The 27323-nt window shown below is 43.9% G+C and overlaps 1 protein-coding gene across 3 annotated transcripts in view; it reads left to right on the forward strand.

The window, feature by feature from the left end:
• The window catches only part of STON2 (stonin 2), a 139464-nt gene that overhangs the window by 53733 nt on the left and 58408 nt on the right, over window positions 1–27323 (forward strand). The gene's annotated exons all lie outside the window — the stretch shown is intronic.

Below are 27323 nucleotides of genomic sequence, written 5' to 3' on the forward strand. Positions count from 1 at the left end.
TGGTGTTTTTTTTTATTTGGCCCAAGAGATTATTTTCCTTTGAAAGTGATAGAGTTACTGGTAATTTCTCTGTGGATGAATTTGCCAGGTGTATCCAACAATATTCATTTTTTTCTTCCTCAAAAACATTGGTTAGGTATTTTTTCAAATTTGGGTAACATTTGCCCTTATGCTGTGTGTTATTGGAGGGGCCTACACATGGAGTTCTTACAGACTAAAGGGTTCAGACAGGATTTGGGTTGGTATTTGCTAATACTGCAAAGATTCCTAGTTTATCACAGTCTGTCTTCGCAAGCCACGGTCCCTTAGAGCGTTTGTTTTCACACACTCTCCATTCTGGTTAATCTCTGTGGCTGATGATCATGGTCAGTGGCTGAAATGTGCCCCTACAACCCCGTCTCCACTGTGGGGAGCCTTTCATGGTGGGAAGGCACCATCAGAAGCCGAGGCAGTTAGGAAGAGGCTGTTCTCCACCCTCGGCCTTTGTGTCTCCTCGCTCTCAACCGCCTTTCCCAGCCTTCCCCTGGGGGGACGCAGACAACACACTGGTTAGGAGAGCGCAGACTCGGGTTAGACTGCTCAGCTCCTCCTCCTTCATTTCCCAGCTGTGTGACCTTGGGCAAGATCATTAGTATCTTTATGACTCCGTTTCCTTACCTGAAAAGTGGAGATAGTAGTCGTACTTACAAAGTTGTTGTCCATTCCAAGTGAGACGGTCTGTGTAGGACAACTTACATGATGCCAGACACAGAAGTGATCAGCACGGATGGGGTTTCTCCCCTCTCCTGCCCCGGGGTTCTTATTGCTTCAGAGAGGGGGAGGTGGGCTCCCCACTGTGGAAAAGTCAGGATCTCTAGGCTCAGGCTGTTTTTTTCCAGTAATCTCTCTACTTAGATGAAAATCCCTTCAATTCCTAGAGGTTCCAGGGATGAAAATCAGAGTCCTACTCTGAGCTGGGCATGATTAATCTGTCTCCAAAGCTTATTTTTCAGTGTCTCCCTTTTCTGAAGCCATGTTAACAGTATTACAGTTCCCACTGAGACAACCCCTTCCCTCATTGTTTTGGTCAGGGTCCTGGCAGTAGGCAGATGGCATCCTCGAAAAGTTTATCTGAAGAGGGTGTAATGAAAGGACTGCTTCCAGAGGCGGCATGAGCTAGAATCATGGAAGAGGGACTGCCTGACAGGTGCTGTGGCTGTAGGAAGGACAGAGCCACCTCCAGAGATTTGGCGCAGTGGGGAGTGAGGGGGTACTAAATGCCCAGATCTTGTGCTAGGGCTTCCCCCTAGCAGATCCCAGCTGGAAGTTAGAGGTCATTCCATAGGCTGTAGAGCTGCTGGAGAAGGGGGAGGAGAATGGATTCGGGGTGAGGGTGCGGGTGAAGCAAATGCAGAATAGCCAACACACTTTAGTCTCCACCAGGAGCTCAGTGGCCTGTGACTCTGGGTGACTCTGGAAAAGCAAAGGCAAAACTAGGACTGTAGAATGAGGAGTGATGAGCTTAGCTCTCTCCTTCAGCAGGAGACATTTTCTGTAGTTACAGGAGGCTAGAGGGGGCCTTTTGGCAACCGTCCCTTTTTACAGAAGTAATAATAAATCATAGCCAGCACTTCCTGAGTCTGTGCTATGTGCTAGTATATGATGTGTGTTGTCATCTCCAGCCTTGACAACAGTCCTGCAAGGCAGATATCTTTCTCCCCATTTCCTAGTTGATCCCGAGTCTGGAAGGTTAAGATGCTTGTCTGAGATAATACCACTAAGAAATGGATGAGCCTGGATTTCAGCCAACGGTCCAAAGCCTTTTACCACGATTCCCACACCTGGCAGTGACCCAGAGTCATCATGTTTATCATTTTGCTGTCTTACCTTCCAGGCCTTCTGTACAGATACACGTACTTTGCCATGGGGTTTATCTTTTTTTAAAAATTTTTAAGAGATTTATTTATTTGAGAGCGAGCACGTGCACACACAACTGGGGGAAGGGGCAGAGGTAGAGAATCTTCAAGCAGACTCCCTGCTGAGCGTGGAGCCCCACGCGGGGCTCGCTCTCACAACCCATGAGATCATGACCTGAGCCGAAACCAAGAGGCAGACGCTTAACTGACTGAGCCACGCAGGCGCCCAACTGTGGAGTTTATTTTTGACATAAATAGAATCAAAAGGTTTTTTAAATAAGATGTATAGTAGGTGGAGTCTGAGGAAGAAGTTCATGTTTCCTTAACAGATATGAGCACTTCTAGATAACTGCTGGGTGCCCACAGTATTGTGTTATGGAAACAAGTTTCTAGACACTCCACTTTGAAAAGAAATCTCCTCATTCGTTAGTAATCGGCCAAGGGCCCAGGTTGGCCCAGGGGCATGCCTCCATCTCCTTCCCACCTAACCTGCACCCAATCTTCCAGGCCCAGAAGTGGCAAGCAGCAAGCCTTGGGGGCCTGGAAAAATAAGAGGCAGTGAGGTGAGTGGCCCAGGCTGTGTGGACAGTGTCTGGATGCAACCCCAGATCGAGAAACCCCAGGAGCCTCTTTCTGAATACCCTGACCTGTATAGTCAAGGTGGACTTCGGCTTTGAAAAGCCTTTAACTCATCCTGGGTAAGGAAGAACAAGGTTTAGGAGAATGACCCGATATTTCTAAACCTGTGGCATTTATCTTTCTACTTCATTAGTGGGGAAATTATAAATGCTTTTATTTGAGCGCTTGAGAGCTTCAAAGAAATCCAGACACGTTGGAAAGCCCCCCAGTCAAGTGGCTACCTGTCCGCCACCTGGCACCAGGCCTGCAGCCAACCTCTCTACTAGGAGGCTGGGTGGTTCAGTCAGGGTACACTAAATCCTTGGGAGGGTAAGGAGCAGATTCTGGTCTGTCTCTGGGCACACCCTGTCCCCAGAGCTGCCGTTCCTCATCCGTGAAGTGGGACCGAGTGTCCCTGCCCAGGCTGGGCAACAGGGTGTGTGTGGAGGTGCTTGATGCAGCGCAGAGTACAGCAGGAATTTTTTAAAAATCCTAATTTCACAGCTCTGGGCCTCATTTTCTTTGCCATGGGAAAGAAGAAGAATTACCGTCCCAGAGGACGGTAAACCATACACGTGGTGGGATGAGACCTGAGGAGAGTTTTGCAGTCTTCAGAAGTGAGCTGTGGGGTCATGCAGAGAGGTGCTGCGGGAAGTTCAATGTGGTTGCTTTCTGGACCAAGGGCTTGAGGGTCCTGGGGAGCAGCTGCCTTGGGGGGACTTTTGGTCTTTGCCCCCTGCCCCATGCTTCTTAGCACTGCAGAGGGAGGTATAGAGGGGGAAGAATCGCAGCCTCCATCAGGAGTGCCCTCGGCCCAGCTGGCCCGGGCTTTTCCTGGCAGCTCACTGTGCGAGGCTGCAGCTGGGGCAGAAGCTCTGTGATTCATCTCCTGTGTGCAGAGGGTTACGGGGGCCCAGGCCCAGCCTGTTTTCCTTGGCCCCATTGCTCTGTGCTGGGCTGCAGCAAGCCGCAGACTCCTCCCCGTCATCTGCCGCAGGACTTCTGCATGGGGTTAGCAATCCCAATCCCCAGCCTACTTGTGGGAGGGCAAGACTCTGTGATCAACCTGCACTTTCTTCTCATTTTCTCACCAGGGGGGTAATTCGGAGGAGGAAGGCAAACAAATCCCCTCACCTTGGTTACATCACAGGGTGCGGGGCAGAGCTGGAGAGCATGTTGATATCTGCTCTGGGATTCAGCTCTCCAGAGCAAAAGGCAGGAGAACTGGGAACAGGCAGGATCCTTAATAACACTTGTTTTCTCTCTCACCCCCTGCCTCCCGGGGGCCCCCTTTCCCTGGATGACAGACAAACCCTATCATCTTCACCAGACAGCCTCCCTCTGTAACGCCGATAGTTTTCCATGGGATGATAAACAGGAAGAGTGTCGGGGGGAATAAAAATAAGCCTTTGGAAGCCCGTGGCAAGCAGGAAAGAGAAAACACAGAAATGTCTGCAGGAGCACATGCTGTTGTTAAGTGGCAGACTTCCATTTTGGTTTTCTTTTACATACAAGATAAGTGGAGAGTTCAAGTGTGGGATTAGAATGCTCCTTTTGCGTCAAGCCTGGATGAAGCACACATAGCAGGTGTTTAATAATTGTCCGTTGAATGGATCCTTGAATGAAAGGAGTGAGACTGCAGGTGGGGAGAGTCATCTGCATCCCAGACATCTGTGTCCCATTTGGGTTTAAGAGTCCAGCATTCCCCCCGAGTGTATCCCATGTGGCAGTTCAAGAAAAACCGAGATGCCAAGGGCCAGTATGTTAAGTCATGCTGGGACCCCTCTGTTGGAGATTCATAGCGAGTGTTAAATTATTAAAGACTTCCGAAAGTTCTGAAATTGTATGTAGGTGTGTATATGTGTAATTTCTATGTACACATATATGCACATAATTTCTATGTGTACCTATACACACATATATTTAGGTACATATGAAAATACACTTAGCCTTCCATTAGCTCATACTGCCTCCCTGGTCAGATCTCAGTGTTCAGAAACCCAAACATACATACACTGGCAAATTTGACTTGGATGTTCTTGCCATTGCTAAAGTGTTGGGAAACCAGAGAAACCAGAAAAAAATATTTTGATGCATTGGTCCAGATTTACAAAGTTAGCCCTGCTGTGTCTCAGGCTCTGCTACACCTCCTGGCCTTTCTTTTAAATTCTGGATTCAGCAGACCCAAGACTACATTTTACCAGACTTTCTTTGTACTTCAAACCTCGTGGGTTTTAAAACAAATATAGATCGTATGTTCTTGATTCATTTGCATTGACCTGATCACAGTGGAATTCTCTTAGAACAGTAGGATATCCCCAGGGATCTTGGACTTTTTTTTTTTCCCCCTCAGAAACAAGTATTTATACTAGGTGGAAAACTATGGACTTGAGACCTCAATTTTTGTGACAAGATCTTTTTAGATATTCAGAAAGTTTCTCTGGTCATTGTTAGTTAAGGATGGTGGGAGAGCATTATCAGGACTGTGTGACTCCTTATAAGATGGGACATTTTTCTCTGTTGTTGGTTTTCTCCTAGTCCTGCTGCAGTTGGTAGAGCACTAGACAGGAATCGGGGCTCAGATTCCCAGTAAACAGTAATTATCACTGTGCATGATGGGGTCATAGGGGGAGTTCTTGTTGTTCTCAAGACACATTCGTATTTCATGACTTTTTTTTTTTTTACCTTGACTATATTTCCTTGGAAGACAAAAATAATTTGTTTTTAAAATTCTTTTGCCCAGCTACAAATTTCAGCAATATTAATAGTCTTCCGGAACAGTAGTCTCCTCAAAATCAAAGAACAGTAGAACATTTTTTTAAGAAACAAATTACATCCTTTTTGTCTTTCAGTAATATATGTAAATTTGGCCTCATTTCTGTATTTAGGGTGGCCCAGGATCCTTGATATTCTTGTCTCCATTAAGTTGTGCAATTTGGATTTTAATCAGTGCTAAAAAACAAACAAACGGAAGAACCCCCTCTAATGACTGGTTTCTTTGAAAGTTTCTGCAGAGAGGTTCAAAAGTTTCTCAGAAACACAAATGTTTATTGAATAAAGCTGGTATTTTACCAGTTGTTACAGATACAGAAATGAGTAAGTTATGTGATATCCCAGGACTCCTACAAAGAAATGATAATCTGCAAACAGATTTTTTGCCATTAAAAGGATTTTCATACAGGGGCGCCCAGGTGGTTCAGTTGGTTAAGTGTCAGGCTCTTGGTTTCGGCTCAGGTTATGATCTCAGGGTCATGAGATCCAGTCCCGAATCAGGCTCCACACTCAGCCTGGGATCTGCTTGAGATTGTTTGCCTGTCCTTCTCTCTTTGTACCTGCCCCTGCTTATGCTCTGTCTCTCTCAAATAATTTTTTAAAAAAGGATTTTCATACATAATTTTAATTTTTTTAAAAGATTTTATTTATTTATTTTGAGAGAGAGAGAGCACGATCAGAGGGGACGGGCCAAGAGAGAGGGGGAGAACTCCCCGCTGAGCAGGAAGCCCGACTCAGGGCTCCATCCCAGGACTCCGGCATCATGACCTGAGCTGAAGGCAGATGCTTAAGTGACTGAGCCACCCAGGCATCCATCATACATAATTTTAAAAATAGTTTCTATTTATAGAAAAACTATTATGTGCCAGGAATATGCTACACACACACACACACACACACACACGCATTATCTCATGTAATCTTCACAGTCTTAAAAAAAGTAGATATTGCTACCCCACTTTATGGTTGCAGAAACAGTAGCTAAAGAGATTAAATGGTTTGGCTAAAGCCATACAACTTAAAGGGGTAGTGGAGGGGTTCAGCCCAGCTCTCTCTTCTGGGCTCACCTGCCCGGTGCCTGGTACCGTGAGAGGCGGTGTTTATGACCCAGTGAGCCGTGGGAAGCGGTCACGGAGAGCCTTCCGCACACCTGCTCCTGCCTCCTGTGCGTTCCCAGGGAGCTAAGTACAAACCTGCCTTATGTGCTCATCTCTGGACAGCAATGACTTGTTTAGGGGTCCCACTCGACCAAAGCCTTCTTAGAAGCAGGAACCCCATTATGTTCATTTCATATTTCCAGCATGCTGCCTGGCACATTGAAATTATACAGTGGATCTTTGTGGAAGAAATGAACTATTCTGATATAGGGCTGCAAGACCCTTCTTCCCAAACCTGTTCTCCAGTTACTGAGGCCTAAGGGTATTTGCCAATTGAAATGTGGCTTCATGATGGGACGGAATTAAAAGAGAACAAGTAGGAGCATCTAGTGTGGAAGGATACCTCTTTTCCCATGTTTTCAAATAGTCTCCATTAATTTTGTTTCTCCTGTTCTGTTTTGGGGGATTACTATAACCTTTTGAATGTTTTTTAAAAATTGATGTACATGGATGTGTGTGGGTATGGTGGGGGGAGCGCTCCCTAAGTTGGGAGTCTCAGATTCTCACCAACCTTGTACTTTCTGCATGTCCCTTCCCTACTGAGCCACCTCGGACACTGGAAAGATGGTGAGATGGGGAAGGCTTTTCTGTGGTAGCGAAATGGGGTCTTGTGGCTGTTGAACCAACTGTGTGGAGCAAAATCTGAAAAAGACAGGCAGAGTTTAAGATGTTGTGTCCCAGGGACGCCTGGGTGGCTCAGTCAGTTAAGCGTCTGCCGTCAGCTCAGGGCATGATCCCAGGGTCCTGGCTCTTGGCTCAGTAGGGAGTCTGCTTCTCACTGTCCCTTTGCTCCTCACCCCACTCGTGCATGCATGCTCTCTCTCATTCTCTCAAATAAATAAAATCTTAAGAAAAGATGCTGTGTTCCGATCAGAGAATCTGAACTAGATCTTGTGGGACCACTTAATTAAAAACCTGTGACCTCCAACCAGAGATTCTGCAAGTCCCTTGTAGAATTGCTAAAACACTAATCCTAAAGAGGAGGTGACAGCTGAAATGCCTTTTATTGATTACCTTCTGTGGCGTTCTTTTTGGTCTTATGATCCTCTTTTTATAGATGAGGACACCAATGCCCGGAACCACACATGAGTTAAGTGACAAAATTGGGATTGACTCCCAGACTTGCCAACACTCTGCAGCTCACCCAGTCCCATAGGGCGGGGTTTAAGATGTTGTGTCCTTTCAGTTCCAGACAGATGATCAAAACTGGGTATTTGCAACCATGTAGAATACAGAGGGCCCATGAATTTGGATGATAGGTCTTTATTGTCTCTCACCTGTGGGGGGTTAGTGAAATGAGCATATTCAATGATTATGGATGCAGGCAACAAACCCCAATTGATATTAGCAATACTGCCCACCTGATAATCGAGAGAAATCACAGGTGTTTCCATAGTAGGTTAGAGTTGGGACAGATATCACAAAGGATCACTTATTCCCTTGCTCCTTGGAAAGCATGGTAGTCATTGGTTGTATTACTGGGAGGGTTAACATGTTGCAGTAATCCAGGTAACGTATATGGTGGCCTGGATTAGGTTAGAGGAAACGGAACAGATTCAAAAGACATTTAGTATTTAGAACAGATGGAATCCCAATCATACTGTTTCTCTCATTAGGCTTCAAAATGTTCCACTTCTATGTCTCTACTTACTTTTGCTTTTTACCCTGAATAACTCCTTTTGTTCCCATGTAACAAAGTCCTACAGATTGTTTAAGATGAAATTCAAGTGAGCTTTTCTCATGCAAAGTCCTTACTTTGTGCCTTGTATGGTCCTTAAAGACTGGGCATTCCCGAGTGAGCTACCCAGAGGGAGTTCTTCCCTGGAGCTTTACTCGAGGTCCAGGTCCCTGTTCCACCTCTGTTTCTGGTTGCATGGTCCTTTCATCTCCGGACCAAAGTCAGGTCCTTGAGAGTGACAATGATATTTTCATTCTTGGATTGTCCCAGCAGTCTGGTCTCCAGCACAAATGCCTGGAACTAAGGAGGTGTCCAGTGGATGTTTTTAGTTCCGTCTCTCTTTGCCCCGTTGCATCTTCGGGATACCGTTGCCTCTGACCTCAGAAAAAAAGAAAAGCTTGCCTCCAGACACCTTGGTCCCAGGTACATCTGTCTAGAAAGAGAACTTAGAAAAATAGAAATGAGTTTATCAGGTCATAATTTTGAATTGTTTTACAGAATATTTTAAATGTCTGTCATCAAATTCCCCCCCCCCCGTTAAGGATGTTATCTCCCACTTTAAGTAGCTTTCCCGGTGAGTGATCAACATCACTGATTGAAAGGAGATTAGAAATTGCTCACTAAACCTCTTGTGCAAACCACTTGACACCCAGCGAAGTGGGGCTTCAAGAAGAATTATGAGCTGTGCTTTTTTCAGGTAATAAAATGCTAACTTGAGCACAACAAAATATCAGTGGACATAAAGTGCCCAGACCACAGAGGCCGGTATGCCGTGCCCTTTCAAGCATTCATTGTCATTGTTCCTGAAGCTTTCTGAAAATAGATGTCTTTGTATTTGGTCTAGGTTCATAATGATTGGTTTGGATTCCCTCACTATCACAGACCTTTACAGTTAGAAGAAATTTAAGAGATTACCTAGTAAAATGTCTTCATTTTATGGGGGAGAAAACCAAGACCTAAGTACTGGCAGCAGAGCCAGACCTTATAATTCCTTATCCCTCACCCACCATTTGAATTATTATTATTATTAAAGATATTTATTTATTTATTTATTTTAGAGAGCGAGCAAGTGGTTGGGGGTATTGCAGAGGGAGAGGGAGAGAGAACCTCAAGCAGACTGTGCTCTGAGTGCAGAGTCCGATGCAGGGCTCAATCTCACGACCCTGAGATCATGACCTGAGCCAAAACCAAGTCGGAGGCTTAATCAACTGAGCCACCCAGGTGCCCCCGCTTTGGATTATTTAAAAAGAGATTGGCCAGGCACAACTGGCTCTTTTTCATTTTATTCCTCTCTGAATGTTTCTTCTTTTCTTTTTTCTTTTTTCTGAATTAAGCAATAGATCCTCTTTCATGAGGGTTCAGTTCACTCATGAAAAGGTTTAGAGCTGTGGAGCCAGTGGAGATGCAAGCCCTCAGATCCAAGGAATCATTTTTTTGTTTTTTTTTTCCTTAATAATTTTGACATGAGATGTGACCATGGACTCCCAAGCTAATGTGTTTTAGATCACACAACTCTTTTCCTGGTCCTGAAGTCTGGGTGGGGCAAGGTCTAGGTCTTTGTAATTCTCTTTGGGGGCCCTTGTGCAGTGAGCTGCAGGCCATCTTACGACCCTGAAGAGCTTCTCTTTACAGATCTGTTCTCACCCACCTGACTTTACCGCAGGGGCATCTCTTCCTTCCATTTGCAAATTCCTCAGAGCCTGGAACAGCTCCTTATTAATGTTTTATAAACATAGACTTTCTTGAAAAATGGGAGTTAACTTTTCATGCTTGTTTCAAGGGAGAGAATGAATTCTCAGTTTAAATCATGAAACAGATGTCAAGTGAGGGAACAGATTGTACTATTTCCTATAAAAAGGCAGCTGTCTGTGGTAGAATTCACATCTGCCATGAGCCTCAAGAACAAATTCTTGTCACCACCTTGTGGTTCATCTAGAAACAGAGGGAAGTTACAAACATCAACAAGATGTCAGCCCTTCCCGAAAAATAAAATAAGATGAAAATTGAGAGGGAGGCGATCCATAAGAGATGCCGAACTCCTGGGAACAAACAAGGTTGTTGGACTGGAGGTGGGAAGGAGGGATGGGGTGACAGGGTGATGGACATTAAGGAGGGCACTTGATGTAATGAGCACTAGGTGTTGTATCCAACTGATGAATCACTAAATTCTACCTCTGAAACTAATTAAAGAAAAAAAAAGATGTCAGCTTTCCCCAGTGAGAGCACCAGGTGTTGCTCATTGGCTCTTTTGCTGTGAAATGGACAATTGATTTTTTTTTTTTTAGTTTTATGTAGAGTGTCATGTGTATTAGTTTACCAGGCCTGCCATAACAAAGTACTGTCGACCGGATGGCTTAAACAACAGAAATTTATTTCCTCATAATTCTGGAGGCCAAAATTCTAAGATTAAGGCATCAACAGAGTTGGTTCTTCTGAAGCCTCTGTCCTATTTCTTCATGTGGTACTGTCTCTGGGTGTGTCTGTGTCCTGATCTCTTCTTATAAGGATGGTCATACTGGACTAGGGCCTACTCTCAAGACCTCATGTTAATTTAACTACCTCTTTAAAGATCCTATCTCTAAATACAGTCACATACTGAGGAACTAGGGGTTAAGATTTCAACATATAAATTTGGGGACACACAGTTCAGCCCATAACACTATGCAAACAAAAGTTAGAAGTCTTCTCCCTTCCCTGCTCAAGATACATGGATTGATGCTATAAACCCATTCTCTGTAGTCTTTGTGGGGCCATCATTAACAGTGCCACTTGCTGTAGAAACTGGAGTTTGCATCTGATGCTCAACTACCTCCTTCAGCGGTAGTAAGGAGAAAGGAATTGGTTATGCCTCATAAATCCCTCACAGTTATGCCTCATAAATCCCTCACTGGTTGGCTCAGTTGTTTAAGCATCCAACTCTTGATTTTGGCTCAAGTCATGATCTTCGGGTCATGGGATCGAGCTCAGGGCAGAGTCTGCTTGAGACTTTCTCTCTCTCATAAGTAAATAAATAAAATCTTAAAAAAAAAAAATCCCTCAGTCTTTTCACCTGCTTATCTACAGAATGTCTTGGTGGGTCAGCAAGGAGCAATTTATCCTGCTCGACTGGTTGGCTTCCTTGCCAGTTCAAAAGTAAATATGTTAGTTCACAAAAGAAGAAATGCAAAGAAGTACTATGAAGAGATAATTAGTCTGCATTCAGTCACATGGATTAAACAAGACTGTCTTTCTTGGTAGAGTTTAAATGATTGAAAGCATCTCAATGCTTTGTGTGGGGAGTAGAGAGTTGGGACTTTGCACGCCAGGAGTGCGGAAAGACCTTCCTAGCCCTTGGTGTCAGTTTAAATGTCACACTCTGTAACTCTTAGTTTATCCCTAGGAAATAACTAGACATGTGCCTGGGTGTATCATGCAGCACTACTTACATTAGTAAAAGCAAACGAAACCAAATAGCCAATCAAATAATCAAATAAAATGGAATGCTGTGCAGTCAGAGAAGGTGTCTCAATTATATTTTTAATTGAAAAAGGTAGGTTAGAGAATAGAATGTATAATCATTTTGCTATATTGGCCTATATATAGTTTTGCTGTATTAGTGTGTGTGTACATACATATTTGTGTTTCTGAGTATATACAAAAAAGTTTGATAAGATGTATATCCCAAACTGCTAATATCGGTTATCTCAGGGACTGTAGATTTCTGTGGGATCTATATTATGTATAATATTCATAGATCACTCTAAAAAATCAGAAAAAATAAGAATGAAAATATTTCCATTTAGAAAATTAAATATGTTACTGGAGCTATTTTTAAATTTTATTTTGTGATGGCTTATTTGTCAGGGGTGGGCTGTTGAATGCTGGTCTCTTTGCTTTGGGGTAGGGGGTTAGTATTTCAGATATTGCTGTCATGTACTTGTGTTTCACTTTTCACCAACATAATGTTAGTTGTGTATTCTTGGCAGGAGGTAGATGTAGTGTAATGGAAAGCTACAGTGTTCTGGGTTGGGATAGAGTCAAACACCATCTCTCCTACTCTCCTGCTCTGTGATATTCAGTGAATTATTTAATCACATTGACTTTTAGTTTTCCAACTGCAGAATGGAAATAATAATGGTAATACTGAGCTTACAAGTTTATTCTGAGGGTTAAATGAGACCAGGTATGTAAAGTTCCTGGAATATAATAAGGAGTAGCCATTATGGTGATAGCTGTATAATGTTGTTTTCAGAATTCCCCATATTTAAGAGCTAGGATTCAGTCTGTGGGAAGAAAATGTCTTAAAGTTGTGGAAAAACAGCTAAATCAAACCCAAAATAAGTTCTGTTTTATGTTCATGGCTGTTTTTTATAAACCACCTTTACAGTAGGGCAGTTTCTTTTATTCTCTCAGATCCCATTGATTGAATGGTGGCTCACTCAACATGCTTTGTGAAACCACTTTTGTCTTTGGCTTTTTTTTTTTGTTTTTTTTTTTTGCATGGAAATCCAGAAGAAGAGCTTTCCTGAGAAGAGGTGGGAGGGAAGGTGGGGAGGGGGGCTAGGTTGCAACCACCAGGAGTTGCTCCCCCTGCCCCTTCAGGATTGGCTTGTTTGTACAAATTGGTTGCCTCAAGCAACACGTTATTAGTTTGAGCCAGAATGTATCCCAGGAGACTTACTGCTTTCCCTTTGCCAAGTAATTGTCCTTTTCCTGCAGAGGATGCTGGGATTGTGGGGGCATTTTCCAGTTTGGCATGTTTCAATCCAGTTTCCCCCCTCTTTCACTGAGTGCTATTTGCAAGGCACTGTGTCATTTCACTGCATTCAGAAAGCAACCAGTTGTGAGCTATTAATGTTTATTTTCAACTCCTGGATTTTTTGTCCTTCCTTAAACACCTCAGTACTAGTGTCTAAGGAAAGAAGATTCTATTACTGGTCACAATATTCACAGTCCGTCTCTAGGAGGGAGCCCCCCCGCCCCCAGCAGCATGTTCCTGCCCCACTGACATCAGGCTTGGCCAGTGAAGTGCAGGTGGAAGTGAGACTTCTGGCATCAAGTGCTAGATGCTTCCACCACCAGTCCTTTTCCTTCTGTCAGACTCACCACATGCCACCCTCAGACCCTGTCTTGGACCCTGTTTTGGTGCTCCTCTGGCTTCACTTGTCCCCAGTCCCCATCTTCTAGAACACAGTCTCTATACCCTGGACTCCAGAATCCCCTTCCTAAACAGCCCCGGGCCTGCGTCCCGGCTTCTTCCTGGACCCGTATACCCCCGTGCAGCCTGCACTGCTGGTATGTGCAGCCCCGGGCCCCCAGGGGCTGGGAAAACGCTTGAGAGTGTGGGTAGGCATAGGCTTCATGGTGCAGGCTGGGGGGCTGGACAGGAGGAGAGGGAAGGGAACAGGCTTCAGGCAGGGCCCCTTTCTCCTGCATGGTGATGTTTCTGTGTGGAGCCCCGAGGAGTCTAACAAGTTGCTGTTCTACCTTGGCCTTTCTGGAGTTGTTATGAACATATATTCATCAAGGAGGATAGGACATACTTTATTTAATAGGTTTTTTTTTTTTTAAAGATTTTATTTATTTGAGAGAGAGCACGAGCTGGGGTAGTGGGAGAGGGAGAAGCAGATTCTCCACTGAGTAGGGAGCCCGATGTGGGGCTCGATCCCATGACCTGAGCCAAAGGCAGACGCTTAACTGGCTGAGCCACCCAGGTGCCCCTATTTAACAGTTTTTAACTTGGTCTGTACTTTTAAATACTGAGACATATGTTAGCCAGCATCTGAATTCTTAGGGCAGTGCCCGCCAGTGCTGGGGATGAGTCTGATGTTCTAGACAGGGCCTGCTCTTTCGGCTCGGGCCTTGGAATGATGTGCAGCAGAGCTGCAGCTAATTCTTGATGGATGTAATTGGAGAGAGAAATCCTTGTAGTTGTAAGTCACTGAGATTCTGGGGTTATCTATTCACTGTGGCATAATTTAGATTAAGGTCACTAATTCCAGCATGAAGAGGTGATGTTCGTTGAAGGTGTCTGACTTGACCCACTTTAAATATGATATTGGCACAACTTTTTGTTATTATATGCATGGTAGCACTACCCAGGACAGTCTGGAAGAAATCCCAGGAGTTGACTGGAGTTCTCTGAGTGGGCACATATAGACCCTGTACTTGCCTGATTGCTCTCATTGCTGCTGCGGAATTACTAGCATTTAGTGAAATTCAAGGCCCTTTTTTCCAGTAGTGATGGTTTGTGTTATCAGTACATCTGTCTTGTGTCATTTCCCTTGTGACCCTCCAGATACCAAATTCAGGGCTAGACCTTGGGAAAAAACTTATAAAATGAGAAAATACAAATGAAGCCCCCAACATGAATAGTGGATAGTATTTTTATTTAAAAAAAAAAAGTATCCATTATCTATGAATTTACATTCGAATGTACCTACCTATTTGTCTCCCATCTTGTACCAAAAAGAATGATCCCAGTGAATGGTTTCTAGATGATATCTGCTCAGATCGTATCAAGTATGAGGCACTTTCTAGAGAAGAAGGTCTTTCTGACTCAGAACAAAGAAAAGTCACCTGGACCTCACTAGACAAGTAAAACCATGAACTTGGCCTTAGGAAATCAAATAGAGACATTCATAATAGCAGTTATGGTAATTTTATTGTAGGTGAAAACACTTGGTTTCAAAAAGCTTTCAAATACATAATTTTATTCATTCTTTATCACAGCCTGTGAGATAAGCAGAAAAATCTCCCCTTTTCACAGAGGAGGAAACTAAGGCCTATTAAGTTTTAGTGATTTGCCCTCTGTTCTGCTACCAATATTAATGTTGGTATTAGGAGTATTAAGACACCAATCAATTTATTAATATGTATTATATACACATTATATTAATGTTACACTTTATATTTTATATGTTTAATACACTGCATATTATATATTGATATGTATTAATAACAATTAATTAATTTACATAATTCCTTGTCCAGGAGACTAACTGCTCACACGAGCCCGATTTCAGTGGTTCTACACAGTTCCAAGTTGATTTCTCATTCACGGCACTGTGAACACAGGGTGGGGACAGGGGCTGTACTCCAGAGTTCAGGGACCCAAGCTACTCTGTGTCCTCAGAGTCTCCTGCAGTCGGCTGGAGGGTGGAGGTGCACATTTTGTTGGCAGAACTCAGGGCCTGGCCACACCTTACAGCCAGAGGCTAGAAAATGTGGCCTAACTCTGTGGCTGGAAAGCAGAGAACAGCAACATTCATGAATACAAGAAATCTCTGCCACAAAAGTTACAGAAATGCATATGATTATTGGGCCCTTGTTTAAGATCTATATACCATTCCATTTTTCCCCCGGCTTTACTGAGGAGTAATAGACGTAGACTGCACTAACCATATTTCTAGTGTACAGTGTGAGGAGGATAATGAGCATACCTGCCGTGCCCATTTGCTGCTGGTGTCCATTTGTGACTCTCCCTTCGCACTGTCCCCCCACCTCCCACCCCAGGCGCCCACTCTCTGCTTGTGCAGATTTGTTTGTGCTTTCAGGAATTTTGTAGAATTGGAATCGTACACCTAGGCCCTTTCATTTGGCTTCCTTCACTTAGCATAATTATTTTGGGATTCAGGCATGTTGGACGTATCAGTAATTCATTTTCTCTCGATGAGTAGTGTTCCATTATATTGGTATACGACAACCTGTTTTATTTCCAACAAACAAATGCAACTTTTCAGTGTTAAAGGACCTGTAAGTCATTCCTTCTTGATACTTTGCCTGACAGTCTGAAAAGGCTAAAATGCCCAGCCTTCTCTGGGCAGGTGAGAAGGAACAGCCCCGAGTGTCTCCGACATAACCCTAGTCACAAGAAAAGGAGGAGTAGATGGAACAGGTGTGGTGCTTTTCTTGTTTTTGAACCTTAGATTGGGTAGACTATTAATCAAGTACTGACCACCTAATGTAGACCTAGCACTGTGCCCTGTGGCTTCGGGAACACAAGAGAAACATGACGGCTGATCGGGGATTCGATAGTCTGAGATCGGCACTATCATCTATCTGCTTGTCCCCTGGTCCTGGAGCTGCCATCCACGCTGTGCGCCCGGTTCGTGCCAGCATGGCAGCCCCATGCCCTCCTGTGTCCACAAGCATTCTGTGATTTCCCCTGCCCAAACTTTGCCCTCTTTACCCCAACATCCGTGGCTCACACTGGGGTAGAACGTTTCCTAGCCTCAGTGTCTCACCGATAGCATGAGGCTGATGATGTATATCAGGAACTGTTTACCAAATGAACTGTTTCTTTCACTGAATGAAATAAATTACTATTATTGAAATAAAAATTAAATCTTACAAAGTACTTACCCCATGCCTAGTGGATAGTTCACGTTAAAAAGTTACGTTTCCTTTCCTCCTGCCCTTTCTCCCCGCAAGCCCCTGAACCCCACCTTCTGGCCTTATCTCACCTTACCAGTCTGATTTTTAACCGCTTCCTCTATCAAATGTGCTCTTCATCCAAACCAAACTCGTTTTTTGTTCCCCAGGCATATGCCCTTTGCTTTCCTCCCTTTGGACCTTGGTTTACGGGGTTCCTTTGCCATGGGCACAAATGGTGTTCCTCTGTCAAGGTCCAGCCCAAGCACCTGCACCTCTGGAAAGCCACCTTCAATTCCTCATCATGCTCCCCACACATCCACCAACACCCCAAGGTGGGAGTCACTTCTCCGTCACAGCAGCTCCGCTGTGTCCGTGACCACTTTTTGCTTTACCGTATATTTGCCCCGAACTGGCCCGATTGCTGTTCTGTGCCTTGGGGCTGTTTCTCTTGCTATTGCTTCTGTCTGCAAGAATGTTCAGCAAGACTTGCACACATCTTGCTCCCTTCCTCCATTCAGGTCTCTGCTCGTCTGCCACCTCCCACATCACCCCATCTAATGCAGGGCCTCCTGCTCCCAACTTATGCTCTCCTTACCCTGCTTGTATTTCTCCACAGCACTTAACCCCACCTAATGATAGTTGCTTGTTTCTGATGGTCGTGCCCACGTGAACTCTGTGTGCGCAGGGACTTTGTCATGTCACTGGTGTATCACTAGCACCTGGCACGTAGCAGATGCTTAATAATTACTTGCTGAACAAGTGAATATTCTCACCAGATTACACTGTAGTCTCTGTCAGATGGCCTTGGGGATAAGAGCTATGTCACTCTCTGATTCATTATTAGATCACCTCAAACACATTGCCTATAATAGTATCAGTAAATAAAGACAAAAGTCAACAGTGAGGAGAAAATTCCCCAAGGCCCACATGACTCAAGTTCAGGTTCATCCAAAGCTTATTGAGCATCTACTATTTACCAGGAACCAGATATTTTTATATACATTGTCTCCTCTGAAGCTCATAGCAATTCTAGTTAGAGCCTTGGAACGTTCCATGACTTCTTCAGCAGCTGCCTCCCTTCCTGTCACTGATGGAGCCGCAACCACCTCTTGGCTTGAGGTCTTGCTTAGCCCTGCTGTTGCTTATCATCCATCGGTGGTCAGAGCCCTCTGCCTTCCTCCTTTGGTTTTCATGCATTCACTCACTAATGCATTCACTCACCCTACCCTGAGCCATCTTGTAGCTTTTAGCCTTTGTTGCTGGTAAGGAAATACCTCCTGCCTTCTCTACCTGTCCGGTGTGTTCCTTATAATTCCTTGTCCTGGGGGATTCTGGCTTCCCTGCTCTCTCTGTAGCCCTAATTTCCTGAACCGTGGGAGGACTGACATAATCCCCATTCCCCTGCATTACTTTCATGCCACTGTTGAGCTGCCATCATTCCACACTTTTCGATGAACCTCCAGTGCCTACTTCTACCACTGTCTGTCCGGGTCATGCATGTCACACTCCTGACTTTGGCCCTTGACTTACGTCCTCTCCAAGCCTACTTTTCCCTTAAGGATATTTCCAGTACTCTGGAGTCATGGTGTAGTGAAATGAGCCCCAGACTAGGAGTCAGTAGAGCCCATCTGGAAGCCTTGCCCTGTAAACCTCCCTGTCTTCATCTGGAACATGGCGATAATGATACCCACTCTTTCTGACTACCTCACAGGTTTTATTGAGGAATAAAGTGAACTATGCAATGTCAATTTACCTTATAAGCTGTGAACATTATGGAGATGTCAGCTATTTTTGGCAATTGCCCCCTCTAGCTATTCTGCGGCATGCCAAACGTTGGATCTCATTTGCAGCTGGAACTTCTCTGGGTGACTTTTGGGCTTCACTTGCTTTCCAAACCAGGCTGGACCCCAAGGGCAGTTTTTTCTTCAGTAGTTACCAGTAGCCTTAGAATTCTTTGGCTCCTTGACCTTCCACCATACTCCTTGGACAGTTGTCAGTCCTGGGTAACCCCTACCAGATATTCAGAGTCCCTGTGCTGCTGAGCTCTGCTAAAAACCAAAGTCCTGGATTGATCCTTTTGCCTCATCAAGAACCTTGCTCCTTCAAGTACTACCCCCCTTGCACGTTGTGTATCTCTTTCTCTCCCCCATCCCTAAATTCTCTCTCCCCTAAATATGCTTCATTAATTCTTACTCTTAACAAAAGTTTTTTCAGTCTTGCCTTTGCTCATGTTGACATTTTTTGAAAGACCGTCCTCGATTAAGTGTCAAGTCCTAGTGTAAATTTTGGCAGGACTGACTCCCTAGTAAATCCAAGAATATTATTTCTGAAGCTTGTGGAACCCATAGGCATGGTCTGAAATCCTGGTCTTCCTCTAATTTAGATCTTTTTCCCTCCCTCTAGTCTGTCCTGTTATCTCCCTTTTAGATGCAGGATTTTTCACCCGGCAACGGGACTGACAGTCCAGCTATGTCCACAGAACCAAGAGGAAGAACAGCTCTTAAGAAGGTAAACAGGGTCTGTTCTTCACCCAGCATCTTCCTCCCGTGTCCTCTTTCTCTCTGGACCCTCCCTGCATATCTCGTTAGATGGAAACAACAGGAAGTGTTGGGGTGGGAAGGGGCAGGCATACTTCGTCAGTTTTTAGCGCTTGTACTGAGATCTCTTGCTCCCTAGCTTCTTTTTTCTTTCTTCCCGTTCATTCTCTCTTCTTTTTTTCCTTGCCTTTCTATTACCACAGAGAGTTGGTTTTTGGAGAGTGTCTTGGAGAGTGTCTCTGGTCAGTCTTCATACAGGGAAAGGATCACCATTTTTAGTGCCGACTCTTATAGTTAAAATTGGCAGCAAGTCTTTTTTTGGGGGGGGGAGTGGAGGAAGGCATTCTTTTTTTTCCAGTTTTGTTGAAAAACAGTTGACATACGTCACTATATAAGTTTAAGGTGTACTGCATAATGGTTTGAGATACCTAAATTGTGAAACCCTTACTACAGTTAGTTCAGCGAACATCCATCTTCTTGTATAAAAGAAAAGAAAGAAGAAAACTTTCTCTTTGTGATGAGAACTCATGGGATCTACTCTTAGTAACTTCCCTGTACGTCCTGCAGTGGTGTTAGCTTTCCTCATTGTGTTGTATATTACATCCCTGGTACTTACTTCTTTTAGAAGTGAGGTGGCTTGGCTCTTCCTTCAGAAGAGCAGCCTGGCTCCCCGTGGTGGCACACCCCTTGCTGTCTGTCAGGTGTTTCCAAACTCCTATTGTGTTTGTTCTTCCTCAGTGTTCGCTCGGCTCTCTCTCTGCCTTCTGCCTGTGGTGCTTCCTTGCACCAGCCTCACTTGGGGAACCAACAACAGCCCCTGTGCTTCGGATCCCTAAACGAAGACACGTCCCTCTTTCCTTCCAGATGCCCATGAAAGCCATTTTGGAGGCAGTTGGCAAAGAACTGGAAGCAGAAAGGGAGGAAGCTAGGAAGAGCTTGCTGAAGGCCTAGAGTTCTGGTTGTTGGCCCTCGGAACAATACACGGTGGTTGTTGTCACTATTGTAGAGGTTCTGGAAACTTGGTGAGGATTCTAATCTTAATTCAGAGCTGGGTGATGAACTTAATATGTTATCAAATTCCTTTGTTTTGAAAGCTCTGTATAGTGTGTGGTGGGACTTGAATGGTGTCCTAATATTTAAGTAAATGAAGAGAAGGAAAAAAGGGAGACAATGAGCAATCTTTCAACAGATCTAATACTTCACTTCTGCTTTATAGGTACTTCTTAGATTCAGCACTTCCAACAGAGAGGAAGTGGGCGTTGGTTTGGAGGTGGAGGCTGGAGGTGGCATGGTGGCTTATGGAAGGCTGGTTTAATGGAATCTTAGGCGACCTTTAATTATCAGGATTATCTTTAGCCTAATTGCCATGCTTGAACCTTGACATCCATTCTGACTGGAGCTTTCAGGGGCCATGTAGCGTCTTCCTCACTGCAGAGACTGGCTTTAGAACAGCAACTTGGACAAACACACATTTACCACCTGCTTCCAAGGTGAGGAAAGAGGCAGTTCTGGAACAGGTGTGCGAACCTAAATCTTTTCTTCGGATAGAAATCTGAATATTACCTGTGGTGACAGACTGCTTCTCTGCTTTTTAAGTGACGTACTCTCTGCCAGAGAGGAAAAATCTAAAGAATCTATCCAAAGCTAGAAAATAAAATCATGTGGCTACTACGTAGTGCGACACCGTGGAACATGAAGAACTGAGCCTCACCAGGGACCAGAGAGGGTCATTTGCCAGGGTCCCAAGTGAAGCTGAGGTTCTCACTATGGTGGTCACTGCCCGACACCTCTTGTTTTGAAGGATGCACTCACTCTCTAGAGAGAGAACCCATGCCGTGTTCCTGCAGTGAACAAGGCATCACTTTGCCATCTACCCACTAGTCCTTTGGCAGCTAACTGCCTAATTTGAACGCTACCTTCCCTACTTACTAGCAGTTTGGCCTTGTATAATACACTTCATTTTTCTGAGCTTCAGTTTCTTTGTAGACAAAATTAGAACCTAGTAACAGTTTCAGAGAGTTGTAAAGGTCAATGAAAACACTGTATTTAATACTCCTAGAAAAATGCTTGATAGAGTAGATGTGTTTCATAGATGTTAGCTCTTCCAATAAAATCATAATTATTATTATGGTTGCTATTATCCCCATGTCTTGGATCCATAAAGGACAAATGTATCTTTTTTCCCTATGACAACCTCTTCCCTTTTTGCAAAGAGCTAGACACGATCAGTCCCAGAAACAGTCTACTTGTCAGCCTAGTTCTACGAAGATGACAAAGAAGTTCAAAGCACTGAGGTTGGTTTGATATATTCAGACCCATTCAGAGACCTTAATAGTAAAATATTGTAATATATGAATAATGACGATGTTTTCCCTGGAATTTCTATCCCCAAAAGAGGGAGTTAAAGAGTATTAAAAAAAAAATAACAAGAAAATGATTGGGTTTTCTTTGCTGGATTCAAAGATAATACTTGCTTAATGCTGTATATAAAGTACTTATTCATTCATTCATTCATTCACTCAGTCTGTCATTTATGTGCTAGAATCTTGGACGTTTTAGAGTGTGAATGTGACTTTTTTCAGAATCATCCCAGATCTGCAAAGCAAGCTGGATATTCTCATTTGCTGGTAGGTGGCATTAGGCAGCTAAGCCTGTAGCTTCGAGCCCAAGGAGGTCCTGGCCTACAAAGTGCACCATCTGTATTAGTAGGTGTAGTAAGAGTCATGACCTCCACCAACCTTCCCCCTCGCCCCAGTGGTGACATTGAGAAACTTCCTCAGGAGTTTGGTTTTGACACGCCCAAGGGCTGGGAGAAATCCCGTCACCTCAAAGGGCTTATAACCTCACATGTTTATGACCCATTTTATTGCTGACTTTTGGTTTCAAAGGCGGATCTGCTGTGTTGTTTGAGAATAAAAATCAGTCTCTTTCAGATACCCATGGAGTTTGTTCCCTGGGAAGATGACAGGTCAAATCTTCATTAAGCTGTTGAGGAATGAAGGAGGGAGGAGCTCCTTTTTTCCCTTCCACAGTGGCTGGCAGCAGTTAGGCTAGGCTGTGTGGGCTCCTGGGAGCCTTTTGTTTGGTTTCTATGGCTCTAACCTCAATTAGCTGCTATGCATGCAGAGGGGGGAGGATGCAGCTTTTCAACTTACTTTGGTGGCTACAGCGGGGTTCTCTTTTTCTCCTCTGTCCAAGGCTGGAGATATGCATAGAGGCCAAGTCTGTGGGATCATTTGAGTCTCCAGTCAAAGTTCATTGCTTCACTGGTGAGTGATGGCTTCAGGTTTGGAAGAAAAATGGCTAGGGACTAACGGTTTTGCCTGCTCCTGGTTCTGTGAGCATACCCTGCCATAGTGTTGAACTGTGATCATGCAGAAAGTCTCTGCTGAACTCACCAAGGCATGAGATCCAATCCTGGGCAGTTTCCCAACCACTGAAACAGGTTTAGGGCGACCCAGTGTAGGGCCTCTGAATGGAATAAATAAGCACAGATGTAAAGAACTTAGCACAGTGTCTGGCACGTAATACTCCTACCCACATTTCCAAAAATGTGCAGGGCCGAATCCTCCTTGTTGCTTCCAGCAAGTATCCCAAGCATCCGTGGGCATCACAATGGAACAATAAAAGTCTAAATTCACCGAGAAGGCTTTCATTTGCTTCAGGCTTCAGGTGTGGTACACATGCGCGCACGTATACACACATGCTCACTTCTGTCTCCCCGGCACTGGTGCCTCGTAGGTGGATCCCTTAAGCCCCACTTGCATGTTTTGCTCTATGGTCCCCGGTGGTGCCATTTCAGGACAAACCAATAGGAAATGATTAAGCAGACCCTCACAGTGAGCAGGACGCTTAGTCACAGTCTCTTCTGCCTCTTTCCTTGCCCTAACATAACCACTGGGCAGCTTGTCATGGCTCATTTTCCAGAAAGGTAGCGAGAAGTCAGTTACATAGTTCCATCTGCAAGGCCAGCTAGTCCTGGGGCACGGTGGGCTTTCGAGTAGGTGCGAACAGATGGTGTGAAAAGAGATAATTACTGCCCTGGGGGAGCTAGTCTGGGAAAATAAAACGAGCACATCTGAAATAATTAGCTACCAATTAAGTGTGAAATCGTGTGTTACTGACGCCGTGTTAGTGTGCAGTGTGGGTGGGGGTAAATTGGAGGGCAGCACTGTCTCCCTAGGTCCCTAGGGCATTGCCTTGGCGGAGGATTGAGCAGTGTTGTAAATATATACGCATATATTTGTTAAATAAATAGTAACAAAACAGCTGCCTCTGACAGGTCTTCCCACATCTTTTCAAAAAAAATTAACTCTGAGTTTCAATTTTAAGCATTTTATTATAAAACAGTATTATAACATTAAAAGACATTTTAAGGAAAAAAAAAAGAAGCCATCCCTAATCCTGTATCCCTAATAAAATTAATTTATCAAAGACTTAGTTTCTTTGTTAGTTCTTAGTTTCATTCTTAGTTTCTCCAGTGTCCAGCCCAGTGCTTGGCATACAGAGGGGGCTCAGTGAATGTTTGTGAATGCCCCCCCCCCGCCCCCAGCACTATTTTGTATTACAAATATCCAGACAATGGTTTTGTAAAGGGTGCCAAGTCAGGTTCTCTACCACATCATTGCATTGACTTCTCACAGGGCAAGGGGTGATATACTGCAGCTCAGCATGGTTAGGCGACTAGGGGAGTGCTTGGGAGCATCACCATTAGGCCATAGAGCCTTCCTGAGTTACAGTAAGGAATGAAAGGTGGGTGCCTAGGCTAGCGTGCTCCCCCCACCATGCCTGCCCGGACAGCACTGTTTCCCCTTTCCCCCTGCCAGGCTCCACGGAGAGCGTGCTTATTCCCAAAGTATCCTTGCCAGCAAGTTCCATGACTTCTGCCTACCTGCTTTTCAGGTAAAGCAGGCTTGCCTGTTGGTACTTGCGTAACTTCAGTCATAGATCCAGCTGAAATAAGATGAATTAAAACAGGTCAGGTTCTCTTGTTTAGAATCTCTCCCCTCCTTTGCTCTCTTTCTCACTAGACAGTTGAAGCCAAAGCTAGGCTGATTGGTCCATACCTTTGGTCTCAGTTCACTGGACATATGAGTTTCCTAGGGATGCCACAGTTACTTACTACAAACTGGGTGGCCTAAAACAAGAGAAATTTATTCTCTCATAGTTCTGGGGGCTAGAAATCCTAAACAGTGTGTTAGTAGGGCCATGTTCCCTCAGACAGTCCCCATGAAGTAATGCCTAGACACTGATTCTCAATGGCTGCTAAGTGCACAGAACCGGAGTAATCAACTATTCTATCCAAAAATCAAATATGAGTTTGATCAAGCCCCCAGATCTAACTATGAAGTCACAGGAAATATAGGGGCAGAGGAATATATTATAAATCACACCATCAAATCAAAATGTGATTGTGGGAGAGTCTCTGTGACAAAAGAACCAGCTGCTTTGACAAATAAATTGCAAGGAAAAAATAAAGATGGGAAGAAGAAGCTTTAGATTAAAAAAGACAATACTTATCAATCGATTGCCTAATAGATTTGAACAAAGTACCAAAAAAAAAACACCTTTAATAGAGTTGCAGAAATTTAAATACTGATAAGATATTGGATGTTAAGTAGTTATAGTTCCCTTTTGGATGTAATAATATTTTGGTTATGTTTATACACAGAATCCTTATCTTTTAGAGATACATACAAAAATGTTTATGGATAAAATGATATGATACTGGGAATTTGCTTCAAAATAATCCAGAGTAGGTAGGGAAATAGGTGAAACAAGATTTGAGTGAATTGGTAATTGTTGAAGCTGCTGATGTATGCGTGAAGGTTTGTTATACCTTTGTCTCCACTTTTATATATGTTTGAAATTTTTTATAATAAAAAGTTTAAAAATAGTTTTATAATTATGCTGAAATTAAGTAGTTCAGAAGGTCTGATAAAGCAAGAAGAATGGAGGAAAAGGTCTGTGTTCACATGAAAATAAGCAGGTCCGTTTTCTACTAGAATTGTGCTCACCTTCTAGTTAGTATCCTGATGGACCTACCTTGGGAACTGCAGCTGAGCAGGCCACGAGCTGGGAGATCGTGAACAGCAGAAACAACTTGATTCCACTTTTAAAGTAATTATCACGCTCTCCCACCAACATATTTAGAGAGCCAGAAGCAGTGATGGTCACTACCTGATACTTGTGTTGTGCTGTGCCATTCACAAAATGTTTTACAGTTAATCTTCAGTCACAGCCTTATGAGGTGGATGATGATATTTGCCTCACTCCGGGAAGCTGGAACTCTGACCTGTAACTTGATCAGAACATAAGTAGAACTGGGACCCAAGCCCTGTCTTGGATGCAGTCGAGCACTGTGTTCCTTCCCAACTCCTGATTGCAGAACAGCCAAAGCAAGTGTTTATGTCTTGTAGACGTGTGCATACGTCAGAGCAGGGTTGTGCTATCTGTACCTGGTGCAGACTTCTTTCTGCAAGGGGGTCATTGCTGAGTGTAATTGAGAATAAGAAATAATGCATTGGACATGAAGATTATGCTAACAGGATGGGGGACAGATCCCCCCAAAATGAACAGGCTCCTACCATATTCTCGGCACTGCTGAGAGCTGTGGTCTGAGAGTCTAAGATGGGTATGAGAGTCAGAGCTGGAGGAGGGGAAGAGTTATGTCCCTTTTTTTTTTTTTAACCCTTAGAGTAAAATGCGTAGTATCCACTCAGCTGTAACCCCACCAAAGGAATGTGAGTCTCTCTTCCTCCTCCCTTCTCTCAGGTGGGTGGGGAGGAAAAAAAAAAGAGAGCGAGAGAGAGAGAGGCAGGAGGATCAGGTCAAAGCATGGGCATCCTGAACCAAAGCTAAGGCCTGGAGTGATGTCTCAAACTACAGAGATGCTTCTGCTACCATGTTAATGGGGGAAAGTACCCAGTGGACTAATTTTGAAGGCCTGTGGTTTTTACAGAAAAATAGATTGAGAGAATAAGGTGGTGTCGATTCACACCATTCCTCAAATGACCTCTTAAATTCTAAGGCAGGGAAAGCTATGTCTAATTAAATGTCCAATGCTTGGTCTAACTTGTATATTAATACTACCTCAGATTTGTGATACAATATATTTTGTATATATATATATAGAATATGTTGGAGTCCCTTAAGCGATCATATGGGGGTGAAATGTCTGTACATTTAAAAATTATTTCATGGCTGAGATAGTGTAACAAGGTGTATACCCTTAGAGAAGACCCACATGTTTTATGGATTTGATTTTATTGATCAGTAAAAACAGGGGTTTAAAGGAGCCAATCTCAAAATCTCTGAGCCATGGAACCTCATTTTGTTGTTTTGAATGATTATGAGATTTGTTGTAGCTCTGTTTTTACAGGACTTTATTATGTCTAGAATGTATAGAAAGGCAAGGTGAGGTTTAGGAACAGAACCCTTAATTACAACATTATTCTTTTTTTTTAATCCCCTATTCTTTTTTTGATTAATTTATTTTTTTTGATGTAGTGTTCCATGATTCATTGTTTGCGTATAACATACAGTGCTCCATTCAGTGCATGCCCTCTTTAATACCCATCACCAGGCTAACCCATACCCCCACCCTCCTCCCCTCTAGAACGCTCAGTTTGTTTCTCAGAGTCCATAGTCTCTCATGGTTCGTCTCCCCCTCCAATTCCCGCCCCCCCCGCTTCATTTTTCCCTTCCTACTATCTTCTTTTTTTTTTTTTTTAAGCATATAATGTATTATTTGTTTCAGAGGTACAGGTCTGTGATTTATCAGTCTTACACAATTGACAGTGCTCACCATAGCACATACCCTCCCCAGGACATTATTCTTAAGGGGAAAATGGGATCCACCTCATAGTGCCAACTTGAGAAGTATTGTGGCAAAGATCAGGGTTGCTGACATCACGTTTACTTAACTGATACAACTTGAAGCATTTGTTGTGGACTTGTGTGCTGGATACCACGGCAAGATGGCTCTTTCAGTCTGTAAATGGGCTAATAGTAACACCTACCTCACAGGGTTGTCAAGAGCAAGGTTTAGTCAAAGTAATACATAGAAGGCATTAAGAAAAGTGCCTGGCACAGAGTAACTGCTCAATGAATGGGGTTCTTCTGGGGTGTCATTGTCATCATTGTTATTGATCCTCACAAAAACCTGTGATATGAGGTAGGTTTTAGATCCTTCCTGTCGTAGACATGAGTATACAGTGTGCAGATTACTACACAGAGCTGGCAAGGGAGCATCTGGCTCTGAGTCATGAAGCATACTGTGACCCATACAGGCGTCCCTTTTATAAAGCAG

The sequence above is a fragment of the Eumetopias jubatus genome, unplaced genomic scaffold, assembly GCF_037043125.1.
Source record: "Eumetopias jubatus isolate StellerSeaLion01/CBP00866 unplaced genomic scaffold, mEumJub1_p1.0 scaffold_7, whole genome shotgun sequence".
NCBI lineage: Eukaryota > Metazoa > Chordata > Mammalia > Carnivora > Otariidae > Eumetopias > Eumetopias jubatus.